Raw genomic sequence first — 12,522 nt, forward strand, 5'->3', positions numbered from 1 at the left:
TATGCCACCAGGATTTCCAGTACCAGCAGGGTCACCCATGGTGAACAGGTTTCAGTGGAGCTTCCAGACTGACAGACAAGGAAGAAGGACGTGGCCACCCACTTCCAAAAACTTGGCCATGAAAACCCTATAGACAGCAGCAGAGCATCGTCTGATATATCACCAGAAGGTGAGAGGATGGCACAAAAGACCGGACAGGGTTCCACTCTGCTCTAACCAGGGCTGCCAGGAGTCGGAATTGACTCAACGGCACTAGCAACAAAAAATATTTTACTACAATTGAAAAAAAAGCTTCCACTTGTCTATCCTTACTGAGAACAAGACCCTATTCTGCCTGTAATTTGAGCCTCAGAATGAAGGAAAAAATGTAGAGAGGAACACTCCTAGGAAAATGCACGTGTGCCCTGGAGGAGTCTGCCCCGGGCCTCTCTATTTGTGCATTAGCCCAAAATCACCACCATGAGAATATGAGCCCTGTACGGAGTCAAAGTAAAGCTTTGACAAATTATTTCAAAATACGATGGCTAAAAGCTATAGAATCTTCTTTCTCTATAAGGTAACAGCTGGGGCAGCACTGATCTTCACGGTCATTCTAGACTCAGGTTCCTTCCATCATTGTTCCCCATCCCCAAGGGCACTGCAATGGTCTGTGTGGTGGAAGCTGGGCGTGCCCCCCATCTGGGTACCAGCTGGGGGAAGAGGGAAGGGAGTCCCAGGCTAAGCAGCTCCAACACCACCTGCTCTCTCATTCCACGTGTGAGGACTCGGACAGCTGCCAGGGCAACTGGGAAGACTGGTGTGACGGGGCAGCCACGCACCTGGCCACAATTCTATTATGATGGAGGAGAAGAGTACCGATTTTGGTGGCCAGCTAGCCATCTCTGCCACAAGCCCCAAAATAAGAGACATTCTCAAGACCGGTGCTTCGGGAGAGTTCTTTGCTCCCACCCAGAAAGACGGCCAGGATGATTAGAACTCAGCCTTCGCGCCGGAGACCCTTGGAGCTGGATGGAGGAGGTTTGCAGCCATAACTCTCCCTATTATGTCATAACAGGGGCACCACCAGTTGTTAGGTGTGAGGTAAGTGACTTGTTGCTGATAATAAAGTATATATGTCTGTAAACCATTTACTGTTTTATATAAATTAGAGAATAGTCAAGGTTAGCCTTTTAATAGTGTCACTGTCACTCACGCAAAGCCACACGGGCTTCCTGAGTGGGAGGGAAGGCAGAGTGGTGCCTAGCAGGCTGGAGTTGCCATGACGTGTATTTGCATAGTGGATTTCATTCATCACGTACATCAGCGAAGAACTTCCAGCATGAAAGACTGGAAAGTCAGAGAAGTCTTGGAGGAGGCAGTAAGGTCAAGGGGAAAGAGAATGAATCTGGGAATCAAAAACTTGGTTCTAGTCTTTGATCTGACATTAACTAATCAAATGAGCACATTTCCTGAAAGCCTGGAGTGTGCCGAGCACATGCCCAGGACGCGTCCTCGGCCAGATCATGTGAAATCTCTCCCTCGTTCACCACTTCCATCCCCGGCCCCCATAAAAGGAAGGTTGAGGCCTTCCTCAACTCTTCAATAATCTGATTCTATGAAGTAAAACTTCACTCTCTGTGATCTTGAGGGGTGAAATGAGTAGGACAAGAGGAAAGATTCACAAAGAAAAATGCCCATTGCTTACGCAGACCTCCTGCCAAGAATACATAACTTGAATCTAATCACAAGAAAACAATAGATGAACCCAAATAGGGAATGTTGTATCACAAAAATGCAGGGCAGAGGAACTATGTTCTTCCAAAAAGTCAATGCCATAAAAGGCAAACAAAGGCCGTGGAAATGTTCCAGAGTAAAAGGTTAAAGAGACTTCACGATTTAATTCAACACCTGACTCTAGGCTGGATCCTAGAAAAGAGAGGAGAAATGCTTTGGGGGAAAAAAAGAACATTAATGGGTCAACTAACAAAGTAAAGTATTGTAGCAATGTTAAATTGGCTGAAGTTGATATCTTTACTGTAGTTATGTAAGAGAATAATCACACACACACACAAAACACACACACAACGCATGTACTATAAAGCAAATGGGATAAAAGGTTAATAACACATGACGTTGGGAAAAGGGTATATGGGTGCCCTTTGTACTATTTTTATTCTTGCAACTTGTCCGTGAGTTTGAAATTATTTCCAAATAAAAAGTTATTTTAAAATTTCTTTCTCAGTCCATAAGCATCTACCCCAACTGTGGCCAGCGTCAGACATTCCCACACTTGGGAATATATTCCTTTGAGGTCTTTAGAAAGGCGTTGTTGCTGACACCTTCACATACTGCTGATAGAACTGCAAGCTGATTCAACACATCTAGCAGACAACTTGGCAGCATCAACCAAGAGCCTTAAAATAATCGTGGATAGGTGAATAGTTGTGAGTATAGCAAATATAGTAAAATATTAATTGCAGAACGTAAGTAATGGGTATATGAGTGCTCACTGAAAAATTCTTTTGGTATTTCCGTGTATTTGAAAGTTTTTAAAGTGAGGTATAATTGACATACAACATTATATTATATTAATGTTACAACATAACGATTCCATAAATGTGCATATTGTGAAATGATCACCACGGCAAGTCTAGTTAACATCCATCAGCACACAGTTGTAGACTTTTTTTCTTGGGATAAGAACTCTTGAGATTTACTCTCTCAGCAACTTTCAAATATACAATATAGTCTTATTAATTATAGTCACCATGCTGTATGTTACATCCCGGGACTTATTTATTTTATATCTGGAAGTTTGTACCCTTTGGCCCCCTTTACCCATTTCACTCACCCTCCAATCCCCACCTCTGATGACCACCAATCTCTTCTCCGTATCTATGAGTTTGTTTGTTACTGTCTGAATGTAAGTGAAATCATATGATACTTGTCTTTCTCTATCTGATGTGTTTCACTTAGCATAATGCCTTCAAGATCTATCCATGTTGTCTCAAATAGAATTTCCCGCTTTTTTTTATGACTGAATGATATTCTCTTGTGTATATATATATATATATATATATATATATACACACACATACACCACATTTTCTTTATCCATTCACCTGTCAATGAACACTTAGGTTGTTTCCATGTCTTGGCTATTAGAAATAATGCTACAATGAACATGGGGGTGTATATATCTTTTCAAGTTAGTTTTTTTGTTTCCTTTGGAAAAATACCCAGAAGTGAAATTGCTGGATCATATGGTGGTTCCATTTTTAATTTTTTGAGGAACCTGCATACTGTTTTCAATAGTGGCTGCACCAATTTACATTTCCACCAATAGATCATAAGTGTTCCCTTTTCTCCACATCCTTGCCAACACTTGGCTATTCTTGTCTTTTTGATAATAGTCATTCTAACAAGAGTGATGAAAAATTTAATTAAAAAAAAAATCTCTGTTCAGGATGTCTGTGATGCAGACCGATGGCCTCCCCTCCCTGTCGGGATACTGGCCTCTCTCTCAGTCACAGGGTTGGTCCCCGTAGCCATGCTTCTGCAGCCTGGCTCCATCCACAGGCATTGTTGACAGGACTGGACAGACAACCCTCACCGATCAGGACTCTGTCCCAGAGAAGTTGGAAGTTGGCTTACAAATTTCTCAGCTGGTCCCTTAAAAGAGAAAAACGTCAAAACTTAAGGGCTGTGCTGGGCTGTTATGGGTTGAATTGTGTCCCCAAAAAAGGTATGTTGAAGTTCAAACCCCAAGTACGTCAGAATGTATCTTATTTGGAAATGGAGTCACTGCAGACATAATTAATTAAGATGAGGTCATACTGGAGTAGGCTGGGCCCTTAATCCAGTGTGACTGGTGTCCTTTTAAGAAGAGGAAAGGAGACAGGCGCACTGGGAGAAGGCCACATGATGATGGAGGCAGAAATTAAAGTGACACATCTACAAGCCAAGGAATACCACGGATTGCCAGAAGACCACCAGAAGCTAGAAGAGGCAAGGAAGGATTCCCCTACAGTCTCAGAGGGAGCACAGCCCTGCCAACACCCTGATTTCAGACTTCTAGCCTCCAGAACTACGAGACAATAAATTTCTGATGTTTTCAATTTGTGGCACTTTGTTATGGCAGCCCTAGGTGACTAACCCATTGACCGTCTTCCACCATGTGGACTAAACAGAAGAAAGAATGAGGCAGATGCACTAAGAGATCAGGGATGAGCAAGGGCGAGCCAGCGCAGTGTCCCAGTACCCGATGGCTTTCGCTCTCTACTTCCGGTCTCTTCCTGAAGACGGGCTACATCCCTGCCCTCAGGCTCTAGCCTATTTAAGCCAACTGGAGTCAGATGTTGCTAATAATCATGCACTGATAATGAGTACCATGGTCAGTGCAGCCTTACTTATAATAGCAAAATAAACAATAATGGCGACAACAGACGACCAGTTAAACAAATGGTGGTACGTTCATAAGAAAGAGTATTAGGCAGCCCATCAAAAATTGTGCTATTGAAGCGTATGTCCTCCTGCACTTTACATATTTTTCTTTCATTTTCCCCCTTAAATATGCTATCACTGATTGAATTACAGTGGGGTCCTTCTCTGGGCCTAGAAAGTCGTTCTTTGCCTCCAGGGATGTAGGAACTTAATTCCTCTCACCTGAAGAAGGCGCACTCATTTCCTTTCTCTCCAAGTTGGCGGGCGCTGCCCTACTTTGCCCCCAGGGAGTACCTGTGGCCGTCACAGCTCCCACAAGGCACTGATGATGGAGTTGGCCATCTTCCAGCCTCTCCAGGCCTGATGCCTGCTCAGACGGGCCCTTCTAAGAAAGGTGGCCTTCCACTACCTGTGTGGTCTCCATCCCAACTTGCCTGATCCTCCTGGAGAAACGGAGACAAGATCATTAGTCCCTGCCAAATATTCCAGAGCTCTTCCGGGCTGTGGAATGAACGCACAGCTCCCCACAGAGATGCACACCTTCACGGAGCCTGCTGCACCTGGGCAGGCTCCCAAAATGCACCAGCATGAGGGCCGCTCACTTCTCTGCTTATTAAAACGAAAACACAGATTAGCAACCTAATTATGCCAGGTAGTGTCCCCGGTGTGGACCCTGGCTCCAGGGAGCACTCGCTAGCGGAGATGCCAGAGAACAAAACGGCACATTATGCTGTTCTGATCCAGAGAAGCCCCTGGCCCCTCGGGAGCCCAGAAGAATAACGTCTTTTTCTGTTTGTTTGTTTACAGTGATAAAATACACATAAAATAAAATTATCCATTTTAACCATTTTTAAGTATGGAATTCAGTGGCATTAAGCACATTCACATTGTTGGGCGACCATCACCATCGTCCATCTCCACAAATTCTTCATCGCCCCAAACAGAAACTCTGCAGCCCTCAAACAGCAACTCCCCATTACTCCCTCCCCCCAGCCTCGGGAAACCTCTATTCTACCTTTTGCCTTTATGGATTTGACTAATCTAAGTACTTCATATAATTGGAATCATACTATTTGTCCTTACGTGTGTGGCTGATTGAATATACATAACATACTGCCTGTAAGTTAGCACATATGCTTTTAAGATTCATCCATACTGTAGTATGTATCAGAATTTCATTTCTTTATAAGGCTGAATAATACTCCATTGTATGATTAGACCACTTTTTGTTTATCCACATTTATCCGTGCACGGACACTTGTGTCCTTTCCACCTTTTGACTACTGAGAATAATGCTGCAGTGATCACTGGAGTACAATTTTTAAGAACATTGGCATATCTAAGTCCCTGCTTTCAATTCTCTTGGGTGTATACCTACGAGTAGAATTGCTGGATCATATGGTAATCCTATGTGTAAGTTTTTGAGAAATGGTCATACTGTCTTCCGTAACAGCCACACCTTTGTACCTTCCCACCAGCAATGCACAAGGATTCCAATTTCTCCACATCCTTGCCAACACTTGTTATCTTCCTTTTTTTTTTTTTGTAATACTCATCTTAATGGGTGTGAAGTGAAGAATAATTTCTGAGCTGAGTTTGGAGGAACGCATAGAACTAGTCAAGCACCAATGAGGAAAGGAGGATCCCCCAGCAGAGGCAGCAATACATTCAACATCAGGAAGGCGTGAGAGTTTGGCAAGCACGAGTAGAGCAGAGGAGTGGAGAGGCTAAGGATGAAGCTGGGGCGCCAGAGAGAAGCCAGACGTGGAGGGCCATGGAGGCCATGCCCAGGTAATTGGACTCTCCCGAGAGCAGCGGGGAGCCCCAGCAGAGGAGAGGCAGGGTAGCATGGAGTGGAGCGTGAGGGCTTGGAGGCAGACAAGCTAGGGGGAATCCCTTACTCCTCTCATCACCTGTGTATCCTTGAGCAAGCTACTCAACTTCCCTGACTTCAGTCTCCTCAATCAAAAACAGGCACAACTATACCTTCATCGCAGGATCACTGCTGGGCTGTAACGAGAATATCCACGTAAAGCACTTCTCACAGCATCTGACCCAGGGTGTGCGTTCCCTGAATGTTAGCTATTGTCATCAAGGGATGTGTAGCATCATCGTAATAAATGATGATAGTGCATACATAGGAGGACTTATTGAACATGATAAGGTGCCAGCTGATGAGGATTATTTTAGGCTGGTTACTTTTAAAACTGCAGATGAGAAGGTGGCTGGTTACCTTTAATAAAAGCAACTCTGAGGAGCAGGGTTTGCTTGCCCTTTGTTGGGAAACATTTACATTTGTAAGGGAAACCTCCATCTGTAAAGATGCCTCCTCTCTGTGCCAGGAAGAAGGGAGATGACCTTATCTCTAGAAACTCTTAATCAAGGCCAAAGGCAAGAACTTAAGTTGTTTACTGTCTGGCAACCTCATGTAACTGACCCCAGCCCCCCCCCCTACTGTGCGCCGCCCCCCTCCCCGCCCCCCCCACATCCTCCTTTGTCTTTAGCTGAAGATAATATTTAAGCGGTGACTTCTGCCATTTACTTAATCCGGTTTGATTCTTATCTAAAAGTTATAGGACCACCCAATAACCAGACCGATACCATTTTAACAACTCTTTTTACATATTCTTTCCTTTGTCTTGTAAAGAGATAACTCACATACCTATGCCTTAAATTTAGCCCTACCCTCAACTCAGTTTTTGCAGCAGAAGCTCTGACTGCCCATGGGTCCTGTCCCCATGCTATTACACACTGTTCTCTAAATAAAAGAGCACTACTGCCAGATCTTGAGAGTCCAAGGAATCTTTCTTTCGACTCCTCGGCTCACCGACCCCACATCACCAGCCACCATTTAGGCAACATGGAGGATACAAAGATGAACAAGCCGAGCCTCTCCCCTCAGTGAGCCCGTGATCCACTGCCAGAGATCCCAGAGCAAGGGCTCCTTAGTGGACTTAGGAGTCGGAGAAGCTGGGTTAGAATCTGTGGTAGATTATATAAATTTTCTGTCAGATGTTCCACTTTCAGTCCCCATGATGCTCTTCCCTATGGGAAAATGTTACATCACTTTTACCAACTGAATTATATCCCCTCAAAATTCATATGTTGAAGCCCTGATCCACAATGTGACTGTATTTGGAGACACGTGAAGACATGGCGAAAAGGCAGCCATCTACAAGCCAAGAAGAGTGGCCTCAGGAGAAACCAACCCTGTTGGCACCTTGGTCTTGGACTTCCAGCCTCCAGAACTGTGAGAGAGTAAATTTCTGTTGTTTAACCTACTTAGTCTGTGGTATTTTGTTGTGGTGGCCCTAGCAAACTAATGCAATCCTCAGCAGTTGAACTCGTGTCTCCTGCTTGTTCCAATAATTGTGAGTGGGAGTGAGTAGGTGTGTCACTTCCAAGCAGAAGACTTCAGAGCCTGTGTGTGATTGCGCCAGCAGCTCCTTTCCCCCCTGCCGTGAGAACAGCAATGTCCCTGGCAGAGGCTGCTCCAGCACCTGGGCCCCAGAGTGAAGCTGATGCAGAGCAGAGCTGTAGACCACCCAGGATAGACAGGTAGCACGAATGAAATAAACCTTTATTGTTGTAAGGTACTGAGATGAGGGTTGGTTGTTGTGACGCATAACCTAGCCCATCCTGATTATTATAGACTCTAAGATCCGTGGCTTTGTGAACTTGGGTGAGTTTTTTACCTCTATGAACCTCTCCTTATGTATAAAAGAGGCACAATAATACCAGCCTTATAGGGTCGTTCATTCCTTCACTCAGCACGTGCTCACTGAGTGCCTGCTGGGTGTTAGCACCGGGCCGGGCACTGTGGTACAGCAGAAGCAGCAAAGACACAGAGCCTGCCCTCATGGACTTCACAAATCAGACAAAACGAATTTGTAATAAATAATTACAAATTGTGATCATTACTATGGTAGGCGGGATAATGGGCCCCTGAAGAGGTCCACGTCCAACCCCCAGAACTGATAAATATGCTACATTACATGGCAAAGGGGAATTCAGTTTGCAGATAGAATTCAGAGTTGCTGATCAGCTGACCTTAGAATAGAGAGATTATCCTGGATTATCTGGACAGGCCCTGTAATCTCAAGGGTCCTTAAAAGTGGAAGCGGGAGGCAGGAGAGAGAGAACAGAGAGATGTGACATGAGAAGGACTCGGCCTGACATTGTTGGCTTTGAAGACGGAGGAAGGGGCCGCGGGATCCAGAATGCAGGCAGCTCAAGAAGCTGCAAAAGCCAAGGAAACAGATTCTCCCCTGGGGCTGCCAAGCCTTTGGAGCAGAACAGGAAGACGAGCCTGCTGCACTGAAGAAAATATTACTGTTGTCCCTTCCGTCTTTTCCAGGACCGAGGGCCCGGAGCTGGTGTTTGACTGGCCCAGTTTCCATCCAAGGCTATTGGGACCTTCTGAAATTGTCTCAAATCTCAGTCACCCAACTCTGGAACATTATGTTCTCATTTACTGAGCACCCAAAGAGCCATAATGAATATGGGCCCAAAGTTCTAGAATTCAAGTACTTTAGTCACATAACATGTTTTAATCTTTTGTCCTTAAAACTCACACCATTGTTCAAAGAAAAGTGATCCGCCGTGGTTGCTGTCTCTGCAGCTCAGTGGAGTTGTTGAGACTGGTGCCAGCCGACCTGCTACAGACAGCTGCTCAGGATTCACCGCACCGTGCACTTCTGGGCCGTGAGCTCCCACGGGCAGGCAACATCTCTTAATCATCTCAGTATCCCCAGGACCCAGCAGTGAGCCTGAAATCAGCAGATATTCAGTAACCACTTGTCAAATGAACGAGTAAAGGGAGGAATGAGTGAGTGAACAGTGACACCTTCCTTTGTTGGCATCCGTAACCAAAGTCTTCTTTCTACTTTAGCTTTCAGATCCAAAGCCTTTGTTTCAGAAGAGCCAGAATATTCTACGTTATAACAAGTATCCTGATAAACCTACATTTTGATGGCTGAGACTGCGTTTTTTTGTATTTCTTTTGTCCTCCCACAGCATCCAGGACACACAAGGCCTTCAACACACAGCTGCTGAGGGAAGCACCAGCCTGCCTAACTCCACAGACGAGCCAATTCCTTTTGTTACAATTTAACAGAATTCTCTTGTCCTGAGTAGCACTTATTAAATGACCCCAGGCCTCTGAGTTTGTGGTTGCGAGGTATTCGTTGGAGCCGAGATTTAAACTTAACACAAACAGGCTGTCATACACTCGGTGACACCTTGGAAAGAGCCTGTGGCCTCAACAGGAAAGTGTACGTCTGGTCTTTTAAACACCGTGCTATGCCAACGTGCTGATGTGATGTAGGGACTACCCAAGTGTCCATCAAGAGGAGAACACATAGACGGCGGGGTGTTTACACAACGGGTTACACCAGTAATTACATATACGGACAAACCTTGTCAACATAACTCTGAGTGAAAGAAGCCAGATACAAAATGGTGCATACGGATTGACTCTCTTTTCACAAAGTGTCAAAACACACAGACTAATCTAGGGTGATAATTCTTGGTATTATCTTTTAAAGGGGATGCAAGAGGTTTTTCTGGGGTGCTGGTTACACGGTATGTTCACTTTATGAAAATTCAAGGAGCTGTTACCCTTAAATGTCTGTGCCCTTTTTCAGTATATATGTTTGTATCAGTCTGCTTGGGCTGCCATGACAAAGTATCACAGACTGAGCAGCTTAAATGACTGATATCCATTATCTCACAGTTCTGGAGGCTGGAAGTTCAACATCAAGGTGCCGGTAGGGTTGGTTTCTCCTGAGGCCTCTCTCCTTGGCTTGCAGACAACTGCCTTCTGGCTGTCCTCACATGGCTTTTCCTCTGTGTGTGCACACTCCTGGAGCCTCTCCCCCTTCTTATAAGGATACCTGTCCTATCGGATTAGAGCTCCACCCCATAACCTCACTTGACTTTAATCATCGCCTTAAAGGCCCTCTCTCCAGATAGAGAAACAATGGGGGTTAAGGCTTCAACAATATGGATTTGGAGGAGACACTATTCAGTCCATAATAATGTTATATTTCAATAAAAAGCTTACTTAAAGCAAAACAAAAGGCAAAAACACAAAGTGAAAAGGCCCTTGGAGTCCCCACCTTCTACAGGCAAGAGGCAGGCTTTGAAAGCTGGGCAGATTCCTAGGAGAGCAGGCTCCCTACCTCCCACTTCAGGTGTGGGTGGGAGACTGATCACCAGGGGGTGCCTCCTGGAGTGGGGGAGGCGTGGGGGAAGCCACAGAGAACCTCCCAGAAAGCAGAATCAGAACCTAATCGAGGAACCGCCTTTCCCAGTGTGGGAGCCTTATAGTGTCCACCCACCAGGATTTCAGAATTGCCCTGAACCAGCGACTGCTGTGTATCTCCTGCTTTCCTCCTTTCCGAAAGGGAGCGTTTATGATGATTCTCTTGTCCTGTCTCAACGTGGTGCATTGGGAGTTTGGGGGTGGGGAGGATAGCTCATCTTTTTAGTTCATGAGCTCTACCATGAGGATTCACACCCTGACGTGGGGGGTCAACACATCACTCAGACGTCCAGGACTTTGAGCTGGGTCAACGATGGACATTGGGTCAAGGCCCCTTCGGGAGGGACTGACTGTGTTCCATGCGTGGACGAAGAGTGACATGGGAATTTGGAGGCCAGAGGGTGGACTACACAGAAATTGTCTAGATCCTAATCAATCTAATTTCTCTTCTTGGACATAGAAAAGTATTTCCCAGCCTCCCTTGCAGTTAGGTTGGGGGCACATCGCTGGCTTCTGGCCAACTGAATGTGAATGGAAGAACACTACCAGGCCTGGCCAAAACCACCTGTGCAATCCTCCCTGTTCTCTCTCTTTTTGCCCTGCAGTCAGTCGATTGCAGAAGAATCGATCAAGGACTCCAGGGATGTTCTAGAGCTGTGCTGTCCACTAGAGCAGCTGCTAGCTACATGCGGCTACTGACCACTTGAAATGTGGCCAGTCTAACTTAAGATGTGCTGACAGTGTAAAACAGACACTGGGCTTCAAGGACTTAATATGAAAAAAATAATGTAAAAAAGCTCATTGATGATTTTTGTATGATTACATGTTGAAATGATAACAGGATATCTTGGGTTAAGCTACATTATTAAAATTAGTCTTTTTCCTTTTTTAATGTGGCTATTAGACATTTTAAAATTTCACATGTGGTTGTGGTTCACATTGTATTTCCATTGGACAGCCTTGTTCTAGGACAGTGTTTCTCACCCTTTTTTTTTCATTATCACCCCCTAAGGAGCCTTTTTACACATTTCTTTTCCTAATTTCCTGTCTCCCAGGAATCTGAAAACACAGACATACTATATATCTGTTACGTACTTTGGCCCTTGTCATATCTAAGATTTTTTCACTCTGCCTCCCCAAGAACCAATTTTGCCCCTTTGGGGGCAATACAGCCCATGTTGAGAGTGCACCTTTTAGAAGATGGTGACATTATAAGATGGGAGGAGCTAGAGTCCCCAACCCACCACATGGAAAGCTGCTTCCCGATGAGAGCAAGAAACAAACCACTATCATATAAGCCACTGAGATTTTAGGATTGTTTTAGAGGCCATCATTGATGGCAGCCATCGATTACCCTGACACACCAAATCCTAGATTTTACAACAGCATCAACATACCCAAAGAGATCTTAGAGAACCAAAAATCAGGGATCTGCAAGGCCCATCCTACATACCCCTGAATGTCTCACCATGTCACACAGCCCCCCAGCACCACCCCATCATCTGGTGTTTGCTGTCAGCTTCCTCTTCATGGTGTCAGTTCACCCAGCTGTGCCTTCTTCACCCACTTTGCTCCTTGTGCCTGGAATGACTTGCCCCTCTGTTTGCCTGGCAAGTATTCCAGACTCAGCTCTGGTGCCACTTCCTCCAGGAAGCCCTACCAGTCACCACCACTCCTGGACTCCACTGTGCCCATAAATGCTCTAGCCAGAATCAGAGCTGTTTTATGCATTAAGCACTACAGAGAAATAAACCATTACTAACACAAAAAACAAAGTGCTCGAGTCCAAACGCAGGAGGGGAAATCTGAGTGGAAAGGTACCATAGTCTTAGCCC

Source organism: Equus quagga, chromosome 5 (assembly GCF_021613505.1).
Source record: "Equus quagga isolate Etosha38 chromosome 5, UCLA_HA_Equagga_1.0, whole genome shotgun sequence".
Classification (NCBI taxonomy): domain Eukaryota; kingdom Metazoa; phylum Chordata; class Mammalia; order Perissodactyla; family Equidae; genus Equus; species Equus quagga.